Here is a 16,694-nt window from a genome sequence, read left to right as displayed (position 1 = left end):
AGGAGGATTGATATTATGCTCTCACATATACTGCTGGTGCGTAGCGACATGTTTTCTTTGGTCAACAGCCAATTACATTGTGTAGATAATTTATTTTTTCATGTTCGTCCTCTTGTTCAGCCCAATTCTATGATTTTGATTGCTGAAGAAGCTATATTTATTCATGAAAAGGTTACCTAGTACAGATTTACAAACAAACAAACAAAACAACAATGTGCCCACATCTTTGAGTATTTACAGTATACCACCAGTTCTTATATTTCTTCATCCCTAGTTCAAATAATACATGTATTCCCTTGCCCTGGATGCAGGTGTGTGTCGTCGTCGTCGTCCCCCCCCCCTCCCCGGCCACATTTGGGTCCCATCCATTTGCTTAAGAAACCAGGGTACCATATAACAGCCAACATCCAAATGTATTATTTACACACAGTATTGATGAGCCAAGTTAGTAAGTTGCCTCCAGCACCTCGAACAGACTTTTCGCTTCACTTCTGAGAAAGATAAATGATTCAAGATGCCAAGTAAAGGTTGGGTTGTCTTACCGATGGTGCCCTGTGTATAATGGTGCTGTGAGAAGTCATCCACTGGTGAGAGTGCAGTTGAAAGTGTTATTAGCTGTTAGTTGCATCCTGCTATGAACCTGCAACAGTTCCCTGCTGAGGCTGAGATATTCATGGGTATTTGGAAATATGAATGGATCATTATATGGTGATACGCTGGCAACACCAAATAGTAACAATTGCATCAATGTGTTGTCACACTGAAGAAACAAATATATAATAGGCTATAATGCCAATTGCTACAAGCTGACCTAATCCATTGAAAATAAGCAGAGATAAATGCATGTTGACTTGTCAAAACATGACCACTATATAATTTCCCTTGGGGTAAAGGCAAAATAAAATAATGTGTAATTAGGTGTAGCCTACTGTCTGTAAATAGTCTGAAATATACAGATGTGAGTGCAATGCATTCTGGCACATGCTATCTTGTCACAGCATGTCTTTAACAGCTTATTGGCCAAAAGTACCCAAAAAATCCAAGCCTGCTTGCCTCAACGACTACCGCCCTGTAGCTCTCACCTCCATAGCCATGAAGTGCTTTGAGAAGCTAGTAAAGGGCTACATCTGCTCCTCCCTCCCCATCAACATGGACCCCCTGCAATTTGCATACCGCCCCAACAGGTCCACGGAGGACGCCATAGCCCATGTGCTGCACACAGCAGCATCACACCTGGACAAGAGGAAGGGGAACTATGTGAGAATGCTATTCATCGACTACAGCTCGGCATTCAATACCATAGTCCCCTCCAAACTCATAGCCAAGCTCAGGGACCTGGGCTTGAACTATGACCTCTGCCAGTGGGTCTTGGACTTCCTGACGGGCAGACCCCAGGTGGTGAGAGCAGGCAACTGCACCTCCTCATCCATCACCCTCAACATAGGGGCCCCCCAGGGCTGTGTTCTGAGTCCCCTCGACTGTGTGGCTCAGCGGAGTAGCAACACAATCATCAAATTTGCTGACGACACAGTGGTGGTGGGCCTGATCTCTGCAAACGACGAGAGGGCCTACCTGGAAGAGGTCAACGTCCTGGCGGGATGGTGCCAGGAAAACAGCCTCTCCCTGAACGTCAGCAAAACAAAGGAGATGATTGTGGACTTCAGGAGGTCGGGGGTCAAGGACTACAGCCCCCTCAGCATCGACGGGGCACCGGTTGAGAGAGTGAACAGCTTTAAGTACCTCGGAGCCTACATATCCGAGGACTTGACATGGACCACACACATTGACAGTGTTGTGAAGAAGGCACGACAACGCCTCTACTTCCTCAGGCGCCTAAGGAAGTTCCAAGTCAGTCAGAAGATCCTTAAGAACTTCTACTCATGTACAATAGAGAGCATCCTGACTGGCAACATCACCTCCTGGTTTGGGAATAGCACTGCACAAGACCGAAGCAGACTACAAAGAGTGACACGTTCAGCCGAACGCACAATTGGAGGGGGGCTCCCCACCAGGGGCGGATTTAGGATTATAGGAGATCCGGGGCTTAGCCCAGATAGGTGCCCGCCTTTTTTTTTTTTTTTTTTTTTTTTTTATTATTATTATTTTTTTTCAATTTTTTTTTTTTTTTGCAGGCAAGGGGTGGTTTGGAGGGGGTCAGAATTTTTTTGAATTTAATTAACCTGTAAGTGCAATTTCCTGCAATATAGAGCCTTCAATCTTGACCAATAAAGCTGCTCTTTTCACTATAAAACTCAGTTAACCATAACGTAGTTATGGTTAGATTTATATATTGGGGGGGGATATATCATATTTTTCATATGATCAAAAAGTGGTGGAGCAAGAGCATACCTTTGCTCCCCCAAGTTCAATAGTGGGAGAGCAGAGATGCTCCGAATGCCAGGCGTCTATGATTCACTGATACAAAGTAAAATAGTGCAGTGCAATAAAATAGTTAGTAAAATAGAATAAAATAATGCAATAGTGCATTGCAATAAAATAGTTATCATCGTATTTTTTCGGGAGGCCGGTAAGGAGTGCATTACAGTAGTCGAGTTGGCTTGAAATAAAGGCATGGATCTGGTTTTCAGCGTCCTTTTGATTTATAAATGGCCGTACTTTAGCTATGTTTCTAAGGTGGAAAAATTAAGTTTTTGTCAACTTGTTGATTGTGATAGCAGCTGGATAGACCACAGATGGAAATTAGCTTCTGCTAAATCTGGTGCAAACATATTTTCATGTAACAATGATGAATTGTCAAAAAGAAAAAAGAAAAAAAATCATTTTTTTTAATATTTTTTTTAATGGTTTCAGGGCTTTTCAGAAAACATTCGGGGCTTGAGCCCAAGTAGCCACCCCCTAGCCCCGCCCCTGCTCCCCACCCTCCAGAACATTTACAACAAGCGGTGCAGGGGCAAGGCTAAGAGAATCATTAAGGACTCCAGTCACCCGAACAAATGCCTCTTTGAACTGCTGCAGTCAGGCAAGCGATACCGGAGTCTCAAGGCGAGCACAGAAAGACTCAGAAGAAGCTCCTATCCCCAGGCCATCAGGCTGCTCAACGAACAATGAACACTACACAACAACCATCAAACGCACATAGCACACACATCCACACGCACATACTCACTTTAAACAAACACACTGTAGCACCCACTCCCCACACTTTATAGCACACACTCACTTTAAACAAACACACTGTAGCACCCACTCCCCACACTTTATATTTATTGATAAAGGATTGCACTACAACTCGTACACCTTACTGTAAATTGTACCTAAATTGTACCTCATCCCATTTCTGCTTTGCACTATATAGTATTGTATATTAGTACACTGCATAGTATTGTATATTATATGGTAACTCAGTTACGTCTATTCTGCATCGAACATTGTACATAATTATGTCTATACTGAACACTGTGACCTCATTTTCTACTTCTAATTTACATGCTATACTATGTTATTTGATACTTATCTTGTCTAGCACAGTCTCTGGAGCGTAACAGTAAGAAGCATTTTGTATGAAAGTATTCTGTACTTCTGTATGACAACTATTAAAGAAACTTGAACTTGAAACTTGAAAATGTTTTTTTTCAGAGGACTTGTCAATGGTATGATTCTCGCCTGGCAAGTTAAGCCACCATTCAACGCAGTTTCTATATGTGTCCCACCGTGTCTGTGTAAAATCTTGTACACTTTCTTTCTGAATGGATGTGAGATGCATATAACATTGTTTAGAAACCTTTTTGCGAACTTTAGAAGGTGGTTTTTGTCCATTTTCGTCCTCTTCTGTACTCATCGAGATGTAACGTTACTCCGTGGATGCCATGCTGTTTACACACATTTCTAGTCGTCCGTAACATGGCAACAAAGCGGCTGCTATTGGTTGAGCGCAAGATATGTGACAGAACTCGCATTACTTACATCAAATATAACTACGCGATGGCCAAGTATCCGTTCGCGAGGAAAGATCTAGTCCCGACTTTAAAAGTATAATTGCGAAAAACCGGCAGGATTGTAGATCGAGAACTTTTTATTCCTAAATCTACACATAGATCTTTCACCCAGAGTGAAAATGTCGTAGTTCCCCAAGGTGGGAACAGGAGGAAATTATATGATAATGGGGTTCACCTTATGGCCTATGGGACCCAAGACCACATTTGACATGAACGCGGCCAGCTGAGCAATATTAGTTGCCGCTGCCAGGTTCTGTACGGCGGCGGTGTAGGCTTTATCAGCCCACTCCGCCACCTTCCGAGCCTAATTACCTCTCGGCATCGGCCCGGTCGGGGTGCCACATAATTTCCGGGCTAAAGATTGAGGCGAGCGGCTTGTCTAAGTGCAGCACGCCGGTCCTAAGCCCTCTGACCCGGCCTTCCACCTGCGTAAAGGGCAGATAGGCCTTGGTCAGGCTCTTAACACTCGACACCACCTGTCCTTTTGCAACATGTGGGTCGATTGGGGGTAAACCCCCCACCACGCCATCGGGGACAGGCATCGGCGGGGGCACAAGGAGTGGGACACCATTGGCTGCGGCCGCAGCCGCCATAATACCGGGGAAGACGAGCAACAGCCACGACTGCTGTATGACCTCCTCCGAGTATACATCCCGAGGGGCCGGGGCGATTAGCCCTGGTGCACCAAACGGGAGGTACAATTCGGGGTCCTCCGTCTGGATAGACGTGACAACCAGGGGAGTTCTGAAAAGGACTTTTTGGGTGGTGGTATATCCATCTCTAACTAACGTAACAATTACACACACTCTCAGCGCTGCAGGTGCTTGTGAACAGCCTTTTCACATGAAAAAACTAGGAAGGGTGAGCATGGCCACTACACCGGGTTATATACTACGGGTAGATGTAAGGTGCATGGAAGGTTTTTTCAACGTGCGCCATAGGTAACCTGCTAAATGATAAAAATTTGATTATTTGAAGTTTCACAGTAACTCATTCAGCATGGAAAAAAAACATAAAAGTCAACTAAAAAGGTTTTGGTCGAGACTAAAGGTTAAGACTAAACCGACCGATTAATTAAGCGGGGGCAGCCATGTTGTATTAATTTGAAATGCAGCTCTGAAGGAAGCCATTAAATAACAGAAGCATAATGACAACAAGATAATAATGACAGCAGTAGAAGAGGTTAATGGCCAATGTAAAAATGCAGCAGATGGACAGAAAATGTGTCTATGGATTGATTGATTGATTGAAAACTTTATTAACAGATTGCAGAATGGGTACAATACAGTATGGTTCAATACACACAATTGCTAAGGGATGCAGACTAGAGAAAGATGTTTGTCTTGTTTACATCAGGGTCCCCCATTTTCAATTCATAATGACATTAATGACATACGCAACATACAGATATATCATGACATTTCTGACATACAGGTATACAGTACTGTTACATTTGTAACATACAAGATATGCAAATATACAGTACTGTTAAACAGAGATCCTAACTGGAATGGAATCAATGGATACTCAGTATCCCAGCTCTGCGCGTTTTGCCGATAGATGGCGCATATCCTATTTTGACAAGAAGAAGACCTGCGACTTGCCATACTTCAGTGTTTTGATAGCTGATAGGTCTTGTTGCTAATCGAGTGGCTTTCTTAGTAACAAAAAGACAAGAATTAAGAAGGTAATATACGGAGTTTTGGGCAAGCCGTCAGCAAAACATATAGAAAGTAAGTGGATACGTTTATAACCTGCTACGGTCTGCTGTCTTTTTGGAGCTCCTTATCTTGTTAATGTATTAACACATGTGTGCTAATGTCAGATAGCTTGCTTCTAACTTTAACACCACATTATTGATGAAGCGTTGCCTAGCGTATGTCCAGCTAAGATGATTATCTTCAAGAAGGCTTGCTTGTGAAATGATACTATATAACGTTAGACGGTTGTTGGTTGGCTTTTATCCGGACGTGCTAGTTAGTGGCGTTAGATAACAAACTAGCTAACTTTAGTAGCGTCATGTTTTTGACCTGGTTTCCTGTGTGCATTGTCTTGTTTTGTACACTATGTAGCAACTATTCAGGGTGACGACGTGCTAATCGGTGCTATATAATCCAAAAGCTTTATTTTAGCTTTATTTTTCGACAGACGTTTTGTGCAAACGAACCCCATTCTTGCCCGATGCATAAGATGTTAAAGCAAACTTCTCATCTTCAACATTACAACGTACACAGGCAGGTGTACTTAGGACTGGCCGGTTGTCATGTGACTGTCTCTAACCAATCAGCACACAGTAACTGAACATCCGGTAATATTCCAGTGAGCTGTTTCTTGTCAACATATTCAATGTCAGACATGAATACTGCATGCATTAACCTAGTACAGCAGACACGATAGACATATAGATAGACTCACTATGAATTGAAAATGGGGGACCCTGATGTAAACAAGACAAACGTCTTTCTCTGGTCTGCATCCCCTTGAATGAATGAATGAATGAAAACTTTATTAACAGATTGCAGAATGGGTACAGTGCAGTACAGCTCAATACATACAATTGTTAAGGGGATGCAGACCAGAGAAAGACTTTCGTCTTGTTTACACCAGGGTCCCCCATTTCCAATTCATCGTAACATATATGACATACATGACATACAGATAGACAGTACTGCTACATCTATACATTTATGACATACCAGATTTGCAATTACAGTACTGTATTTGTGATACAAAAAGAGTCCAGAAAGAAAAGAGTATATACATTAGGCGTAGAAACTGTACATTGGATTGGGTAGGTGGGGGTGGGACTGTACATTGGAGGTGGTTGGGGGGGGGGGGGGGTGTGTTGGGTAGGAGTGGGGGGGGGGGTTGGGTAGGAGGGGTGGGTGGGGACTGTACATTGGAGGTGGGGGGGGGGGGGTGGGTAGGAGGGGTGGGTGGGGGACACTGTACAACTGTACAAACAACACTGTACATTGGATTATTGACAAGACCATACTTGGTAATTTACTGTACATTGGCGGGGGTTGTGTTCGGACATTTACAGGGGCCAGTTTCGAGTTGCAGTCTCCCTTAGGTGTTTTTTGAGAGTGTTTTTGAAAGTGGGTAGTGATTCACATTCCTTTACAGCTTTGGGTAGGGCGTTCCACATTGATGTGGCATAATTGCGAAACGTGTTTAGTCCCTTGTTTGAGCCGAATCTGGGTTTAACATGATTTGTGGAGCTCCCTCTGGTGTTGTGATCGTGGTATTCACTGACCTTTGGGAAGTATTTAGTCATGTACATGGGTACCTTGGTCGTGTAGTGTATCTTGTAGACCAGGCCCATTGCAAGTTGCTGTACTCTGTCGTCTACTCTAAGCCATCCTAGGTTGTCAAAGTGGGCAGGGGTGAGGTGGGTTCTAGGAGTAAGGTCAAGCAGTAGTCTGACCAGTTTGTTTTGAGATGTTTGTAATTTTGTTTTTAGCGCCTTTGAGGTGCTTTGGTACCATGAGGTGCAAGCATAGTCGTAGTACCCTTGAATGAGTGCTCCTGCTAGAGTCTTCAGGGTATTCTTGTTTACCAGTGAGGAGATCCGGTACAAGAAACGAGTTCGTTGGTTGACTTTTTTTATTACATTGGATGCCATTTTGTCACAGGAAAGATTTGCCTCTAGGATGGAACCCAGGTAGGTAATATCTTCTTTCCTTGTGACAATATTGTCACCCACTGTAACTGAGAAGCCGTCGGTCTTGCTGAGTTTGTTATTTGAACCGAAGAGAATGGACTCTGTTTTGCCCATGTGTAATGATAGTTTGTTATCAGCGAGCCATATGCAGATTTTGCTTAGTTCTGAGCTGAGGGTTTTTTCAACCTGTAATTTGTTCTTGTCAGAGACCAGCAGGGCTGAGTCGTCCGCAAACAGGAACAAGTTGCAGTCACAAGCTGACGACATGTCATTTGCATAAATTAGGAACAGTAGCGGACCTAGTATGCTTCCTTGTGGAACACCACAGTTTACTGTGAGGGGGGGGGATAGGGTACCGTTTACCTCCACCATCTGCTCTCTCCCCTCCAGGTAGGATTGCATCCAGCTCACTGATAGACTATCAAAACCAATTGCTTTTAGCTTGTCAATCAGAATGGTGTGATTGACAGTGTCGAAGGCCTTTTGTAGGTCCAGCATGACCATGCCGCAGTATTTGCCCGCGTCCACCTCTTGTTTGATGTGGTCGTTTAAATAGAGAAGGCATGTGTCAGTGGAGTGGGATGTTCTGAAGCCAGATTGGAATTCGTAGATTAGATTTTTTTCCGCAAGGTATTTTTCGACCTGTTCGTATACAATTTTTTCCATGACTTTCGAGATGGAGGTAAGGATAGAAACAGGGCGGTAGTTGCCTGGGTCTAATTTACTGCCTTTTTTGTGCAGAGGGGTCACTCTCGCAATTTTGAAGTCCTTGGGGACGTGTCCCTGTTTTATAGAGAGGTTTATTATGTGTGTGATGACTGGGGTGATGGCGGCTGCTGAGTCTCTGAGGAATTTGGAGGGGATGTTGTCATGGCCAGTGGCCTTGTTAGGTTGGAGGGCGCTCAGTTTTTTGAGTACCTCATCTGTTGTTACCATTTCCAGTTTGAAGTCGTCTTTGTGGACCCCTAGGTTTTTGTAGTAAGCTACTATGTGTTCTACCCCATAATGCCCTGAGTGGGAGGGTAGTTTGTTTACCAGTGTTGTGGCTATGTTTGTGAAGAAACTATTTAAGTAATTGGCTACATCCAGCTTTTCTGTGATGAGCGTAACACTTTGACTGCCTAAAAACGATTTACAACGTCTTTGCTGGCGATGCTAAAGTTGCCGGGGGACGCTGTACCAGCGTTTCCGTTAGAACATATTCGTGCCGGTCTGGATGTCCTGCAAGATTTCTATCCCCGGACATATTCGAGAAATGCCGGTCAGCCTGGTTTTCCTTTTTACCGGCTGAATGCCACCATCGGCGCCAATGTTAACGTTAATATCGCCTAATCTATGTTTTAAATTATGGCTATGTGTCTAATCTGCCCATCGCATTATCAAAGACTATTTTCCAGTCGGTGCTGTCAAGGCTGTTTATCGCGTCGTTGCCGTTTCAGAGCAGTTAGAAAAGCCCCCGTTTTCAGATAAAAAAACAGCTCTTTCTGGAGCATTCTATGAAAATAGTCTTTTAGTGGAATATTCCACAACGTTGATATTCGTCGGCCTTTTTATGAATCGTTTTCAAATAAACGCTAGATGATCAATATTATACGTGCACGCAAGCACATTACGGCCGCGCGCGGATAATCGCCCTGTTGATTTCCTCTCGGACTTTTAGTGAAACCGAAACAAGAAGACATTTCACAAAACAGCTTATAACTTCATCAAACTTACTCTGATTATCCTAACACTGATAACATAGAGTCCTTACCTGACATCAGATGGTATCCAACTGGTATATTCCAATTCCTGATCACCATTCGAAAAAATCGATACGTGTATGGATCCAACGCGATACTGTAGAACCTCATGATCAGCGGGGATCTGAGGTTCCAGAATGAACTGTGTCACTGGTAACCCTGGCTGGATCAGTGGACTGGAAAATGTGGATATAATGTCGCACCTCAGCCAGGAGAATTAAACTTTCCACTCGGGCCTGAACGCTCGACATTTCTGTTTCTGTTTTCTTTCACCACGGCATCAGCGGTCTCTGTGGTGGGCAGACAGACAGGCTCAAAAAAAGAAAGAAAAAAAGATTCACATCCGAGCGGCGCCATCCGCGCTTTATCAGCGTGAAGCAACATGTAATGATTGTTTTGTTCATCGCATAGGCTATTTAATTTGAGCCTATTTTAATACAATTCAAATAATAAAATTGTGCTTAGAGAAATTATTTTCACCGGACATTATGACCGGAGATATTTAAATATTCGGACTTCAACATATTTTGCCGGTCAAAAACCGGTAATTACCGGCTAACGGAAACGCTGCGCTGTACGTCGTCTTTATATCAATATTTCAAAAATCTGCGATCTGATCCATAATGTCCCTCCGCTGGCCTGAGAACCACCAGCAGGACCCACTGAGCTCTCTGGCGGTTCAGGAGCGCCATCTGGTGGCCGATCGCGCAACCGCTTAACAGGAAGCACAGTGGAGGTTGTGCTAGATGTCCGTATTGCTTCCGGCCACTCGGGATAGGTTCCGGCACTCTAGCTCGTCACACTGCATAGCGATCGATTGCCAATAACTCGATAAACAACATGATTTGGACGTATATACCATTATACAAGCTGGAGATGGACCGGGTAATAATATATCCCATAATGATAAAATTTCTACTCGACGATGATCGCCCAACGGCGCGCGGACACTGGGGTGAGTTTCAGCGTGTAACGTTACCGTCTTCGATAATAACTGATATTATCAACATTTGACCCACATTAGATGATTGGTATAACGCTGCCCACGGAATTATAAACGCCCCCTCGCCCATCCGGTCAACATCAGATGACGTGTAGTAACTTCTAGAAGTACGTCTAGTTGGAATTTTTTATATCGCGCGGATTGCCATCAAACTGTATTTCATCATCAATATAATGCATTTGGGGCTATATATCACGTTCTGGAGAAAGCTGCAGAAAGAGATGAAAACATACTTATACATTAGACCATACTTTACTATGAATATGTGAATGAAAAAGTTTAACGTTGCTACACAATGAACAATACATATAGGACTTTGAATGGGCCCTAATAATGGCAATGTAGCAATAGAATTTAAAAAGTTATAGCCCTGCAAAGAAGGGGACTTTCTCCATAGACAAATAGCGCTGGCAATCTATGGTATATCATTAATTTAACCCATGGCAGCCAAAGTGTTAACAATTGTGTGTATTGAGCTGTACTGTATTGTATCCATTCTGCAATCTGTTAAATAAAGTATTCATTCATTCATTCATTCATTCATATGGCATGGATGGTCAGAGAATTGAGAGCATTGACATTATTTTCAAACCTCAACACAAACCTAGTGAATGAATGAATGAGAACTTTATTTAACAGATTGCAGAATGGGTACAATACAGTACGGCTCAATACACACAATTGTTAAGGAAATGCAGACCAGAGAAAGACGCTTGTCTTGTTTACATCAGGGTCCCCCAATAGTGTGTCCTAGATTTACCCGGTTTCAGGTCCTAGCTAGTTTAAACACAGACTGCAAGCCGGATGTCATTATTTTTCAATGATGGATGCCTGCAAAATGTGGATATTGAGCCTGTCAAAATTAGACCTTTGCTTTGTACAACAGAGCCTTTTCTGAACTGCCATTTGCAGGAATAGTTTTATTAACAGCATTGAGATAGATAGCGGAAACAGAAATAAAGACGGTTCAGTTTCATTTTAGTATTTTAGTATTACTTTCAGTAGCCTATACACAATGGGACCATAGGAATTTTTTTAAATACAGACCAAATCATATCAATATTGGTAAACATTGGTTATCGGCCATCACAGAAAATTAGTATGTGCCAACGTTTTCGTCTTGGTGATTCCCTATCCTACATATAATTTCTCCTTTGTTGTTTGTTCTGATCAAATCAAATCAACGGAGAGCACTGCTTGTTTGCTCTTGGAGTGGGAGGTGTGTTTGTGCAAAAATGGTTTCCGCCATGACAAGTGTGCACTTATAAACGATATGTTTCTGACAAGGCTATATAGGGTAAAGAAGTTAGAATATCATTTCATTATTGTCATTGTATTACATACAACTAAATGTAGGCGCACTGCTTTTCAGATATACAAAATATACTAGGACACTGCAGCAAAGTACACAAGAACAAATGGCAAAATAGCAATAATGCACAGATAATTGTCAGTGATTGCAGGGAATGTTGGTGTTGCACAAAATGAGTACATGGTGGGAGAGGGGGGCCCATCCTGACTGACTGTGGCTGCTCTGGAAGTATTTTATCCAAAAGCAGATGTTGTGTTTGAAGCCTAGGTCAGACAGCTTGGAGATCAGTCTGCTGGGTATGATTGTGTTAAATGCATAACTAGTCCACAAACAACAGCCATATGTTCCCCGTTTTTCTAGGTGGAGCAGTACTGGAGGGCAGTGGTAATGGTGGCATCTGTTGATCTGTTGGCTCTGTATGCATGTTGGTGTGGGTCCAGGCCAGCGTAGTTGGTAGAGCAGTCATCATGTACTTGAGATGAACCAGATTCTTTAGACACTTTAGGTGTTAGTGCCACCAGCCTGTAGTCATTGAGGCAGGTTACGGCTGTTTGCTTTAAGACTGGAACTATTGTGGATGTCTTTGTGCATGTGGGGACAATACACTGTGCCAGAGATAGATTGAAGATGTTTGTGAACACGACTCAAACTCAGCAGCACAGTCTTTGAGAACCCGTACTGAGATTCCATCTGGTCCACCGTCCAGCTGCTTTCTCTATGGAGTGTGCATGTGACATCAGCAGTCTGTAGTAGGGTTGGGCAATTAATCAAGTTTCAATTTCTATTATGATTATGGCTTCCTACGATCATGGCTTCCTACGATCATGCAGTGCATGCGCACCGCCCCCCCCCCCCCCCCCCCCCCAAGACCAAACAGTAGTTTCAGCTAGTAGTTCAGGAGTCACAGCACATTTCTCCAGTTATTTTGAAAGGTATTTGGTAACTTGTAGAAGATGACAGAAAGGCAGTTCTCAAATCAATGAGTAATCGTATTTAATGATCGTGATTTCAATATCAATCAAAATAATTAGGGATGCCCTTGCCCTGATCAGGTTGTTTTTTTTGCCCCCCAATCCCCCATCGAGTCATTTAATATCGAGTATCTGCCGAAACTGAGTCCCTTTTTTCCTAGACAATACAGCTGCACAGAGCACACTCACAGTGTCAATGTCCTCATCCTCAAATAAGCCCCACTCAGCGCAGTTAAAACAATTCTGTAGCTGCTCAGAAGCTCCCTCAAGCCATACTTGGTAGACATATGTCCCTACTAGCTGGTTTGACAGCATTGATAAGAGTCTGCAGTGTTTCCCACAGGTTGACAATGTACCCGTGGTGGTGGGTGGTGCAGTCTGTGACGGCACTAAGGATGTCACAATATGATATTTTGGTGGTACGATTATTATGTCAGGAAATATCATGGTTTCATTAATATTATACTTACATTTCTTTTACACACAGAAAGAGGGAGAACGGTTTATAGCAGTCTTAATGATTTTAGAATATTTTCAGCTAATTGCTAAAGTGAACAATTTATTATCATCAACTATCGTTTGACTACTTAAAATCATTGAATATACAGAGAGGGAGGGAGACAGAGACAGAGGGGGATGGAGTGAGTGTCAGGCTTAGCCCCTTCCATTACTCACTGTTGGAGCCAGAAAACTATCCCCACAACTCAAATTAAAGTAAAGTTACCTAGAGGACTGCTCTGCTATGAGCTGCTTCAGGGTTAGTTTAACTGTTTTGGGGCCAACCTAGTTAACATTAGCACTGCAGCTACGTTAGTTTAGGTTTTTACCGTGACTTGGGCATACAGGGATGTGTGTGTGTTAGTGAATGGGAGGGGTAGCCACCGTAGCCTACAGTATGGGAGACAGAGGGGGTTACAGGCAGGCCCGCATGTGTGTGTAGCCTACATATAATTATTGATATGGACTCTCAATTTTCCCACAATAAACCCAGAAAATGGCGCAAATTGTATTGTTTTTAAAATATTTTGAAAAGCCGCCACAAAATCAAGCATTTTTCATTGCAATCATCACAGAAAAACTCACATCCTGGTGGGCCTGGGAAAGGGTATGTACCAAAATAAAAAAGGTTAATGCGTTGCTAGTGTTGATAACGATAACTTGGCTAACATACATTGCTAACGTTAGCTTGACTAACGGACATGGCTAACGATGATAAGAGCTTGGCTAACATGTTTCTAACGTTAAAGTCGCTAGCTGACGTGTTACCTTGTGGTTTGCTGTAGAGATGTTCCGATACCATTTTTTCCTTTCCGATCCGATTCCGATACCTAAGCTTTGGGTATCAGCCGATACCGATACTTATCCGATACCAGTGCATACATATAAACAAAAAAAACGATATTATATAAATTATACGTTTTTTTTTTTTTAACAAATACTGTTTTATATATACTGTTTTTTTAGTAATAACTAGAAAGTAATGGTATTTATTCAACAACAGGTGATTGTATAGATTTGTATTAGTATCATTAATCAATGAGTATGGGGCTTCAGCACTGCAGATATACCCTACTCCAATGATCCACACGGACATTATACGTTGCTGCACTCGCTACCCACTGGCTCTGCAGATATACCCTACTCAGTCTGTCTACAAGGCTCCGTTTCAGTAGCAGTCGGATCTGTTGTGATTTTTGCACAATAAATATTCAACATTCTCTTTTGAGACTCCGCCTCAGACTCTTATCATTTGGCACTAAAAGCTAAACATTGTCACCAATATGGCTGTCCGCAACATGTCATTAATTGTGTACGCGAGCGAGGTGGTCTCAATGACGACGTCAACGCGAGCTAGGTTAGCATAGCATTAGCTGCCGGTATATGAAAAGACTGTAACGTTACTGGTGACATTGTGATTTAACGAATACTCCTTTGCCAACTTGCTGTACTTTGCTTGCAGGTCTGCAGCCATTATTGCTGGATTATGAATAGCCCCAACTTTAGCCAAGGTAATGTTAAAGCTAGCTTTTGGTTAGCTGTTCAATGCTAATAACACCAGCCACCAAGCGAACCCATGAGCTCCCCGTCAACACCGCTCTGTCGGGACGATGACATTTAAGAAAGTATCTGCTGTTAAAATGACAAATGGCATTGACACTTTAATCGATTAAGCACACGTTTGTTTTATAATGCTTACTCAACAGACCGCAGTGTTGTTGATAAATTACGTCATATGGTATCGGAGCGCAGCATTAGAGGGTACTCGCCGATACCAGCATTTTAGGCAGTATCGGCGGCTTTTCCGATACTGGTATCGGTATCGGAACAACTCTAGTTTGCTGTATGCACGTACTGTAGCATAGTGAGCTGTGATTTTGCAAGTAGCAGCGTGAGCTGTGATTGGTCTACTTTTGTGAGACCAGACAGACAGACAGTGACCTCTAGATCAGGGGTTCCCAAACTTTTCAGGCCGCGACCCCCAAATAACGGTGTCAGAGAGCCGCGAGGTAAAAAAAATTAAAAATTGTCTTGTTACAAAGACTTCATTTCCTGCATCCTGGTGCAGGATTTTCTTTATTTGTACCCTTTAAATGCTTGATGGCATCACAAATTATTGTTAAAAAACAGGCTAGCATATGTATGATTAGCAACAACACTGATTTTGATGGATTTTCAGTTTTTTTTTGTAATGTCAGATTGAAAATAATATTCAACTTTTATTCAACTTCAGCCCTGATCATAACACCACATATTCATTTTATAATTCTAACCCTTTAAATGCCAGTGTGTGTGATGGCATATATTTGCAATATATCAAATGCAAAGTAGATTTTTCTGGGGGGATTATTACAGGCTAGCATGTGTCAATGATTAGCAACAACAGTTTTTTGTAAGGGTCCCGCCTCCACCAATCACATGCGGCTCCCTTTGTGTGTGTGTGTGTGTGAGAGCAAGAGAGAGAAAGAGAGAGATGTGTGAGTTGCAGTGATCTCCTGGTTGTTCCCCACATAGGTTATAGTGTTGTCAAAAATATCGAAGTATCGATACATATCGATACTGAATATTTAAAACGGCTTCGATACTCATTTCCCGAAATACCGATACTTTCTGCAGTATCGGTACCAGCTGGCGAGTGTTCTACAGCAAGTTGATGACGCGCTGTTCAGAGCGTGCTTGCCCCTCCGGCTGCTCCGAGTCCAGCCCTCCCCCTCACAGTCGCCGTCTTCAGTTTGTAAACGGAGCAGTGCAGAGCAGTGCAGTGGATCTCCATAAATAAATTAAAGAGGTTCGTAACGGCTGCTCTTTCAACGTCACTGTGACTGAAGCATTAAACCATTAACTCTAGTTTAATACATGATACGTTGTCTACTGATGGCGCATAATATCAACAGCTGATTCGTTGTAACGTTACAGCTACCAGCTAACGTTAGCTACTGCTAGCAGTTAGCTCCGTTAGCTTAGCTGGCCACCGTTATAAATACTGCATGGAAACGGAGTAACGTTAACGTTTAAACGTTATGTCGAGGTCATACAATACTACAGTCGACATAAGGTTAACGTTACCCCGTTTCCATCAAGTGTTTAAATAGCAGCAATCTTGTTGAAAATGTAACGTTACTAAAATGCTCCGAGCATAGCCTCTCTCTCTCTATCTCTCTCTATCTACCGCTACCTCTCTCTCTCTCTCTCTCCCTCTCTCTACCGCTACATCTCTCTCTCTCTCTCTCTCTCTCTCTCTCTATCTACCGCTACCTCTCTCCCTCTCTCTATCTACCGCTACCTCTCTCTCTCTCTCTCTGTCTCTCTCTCTATCTACCGCTACCTCTCTCTCTCTCTCTCTCTCTCTCTCTATTTACCGCTACCTCTCTCTCTCTCGCTCGCTCGCTCTCGTTATCTTTAAATAAAAATCGAAACTGTTACTAACTGTAATACAAACTGTTCAGTTTGTCAGGTACATGCAACACAGATTACAGTGTTTACATTTGTCTGCTTGAGAAAATACCATGTTCTGCATTTGCAATAAAAATTATTGAAGTGAGATG

At 42.8% G+C, this 16,694-nt stretch overlaps 1 protein-coding gene across 2 annotated transcripts in view; it reads left to right on the top strand.

The window, feature by feature from the left end:
- The first annotated feature begins 5,582 nt into the window (after window positions 1-5,582).
- LOC311242748 (ecto-NOX disulfide-thiol exchanger 2-like) overlaps window positions 5,583-16,694 on the top strand; it is a 385,400-nt gene continuing 374,288 nt past the window's right edge. For both annotated transcript variants that reach the window (XM_084331769.1, XM_084331767.1), the window contains exon 1: window positions 5,583-5,689. The gene's annotated coding sequence lies outside the window, so the exon portion shown is untranslated. The remainder of the gene's footprint in view (window positions 5,690-16,694) is intronic.

This window comes from Notolepis coatsorum (assembly GCF_963971535.1).
Source record: "Notolepis coatsorum genome assembly, chromosome: 16".
Lineage (NCBI taxonomy): Eukaryota > Metazoa > Chordata > Actinopteri > Aulopiformes > Paralepididae > Notolepis > Notolepis coatsorum.
This window is presented reverse-complemented; position numbering and strand designations above follow the sequence as displayed.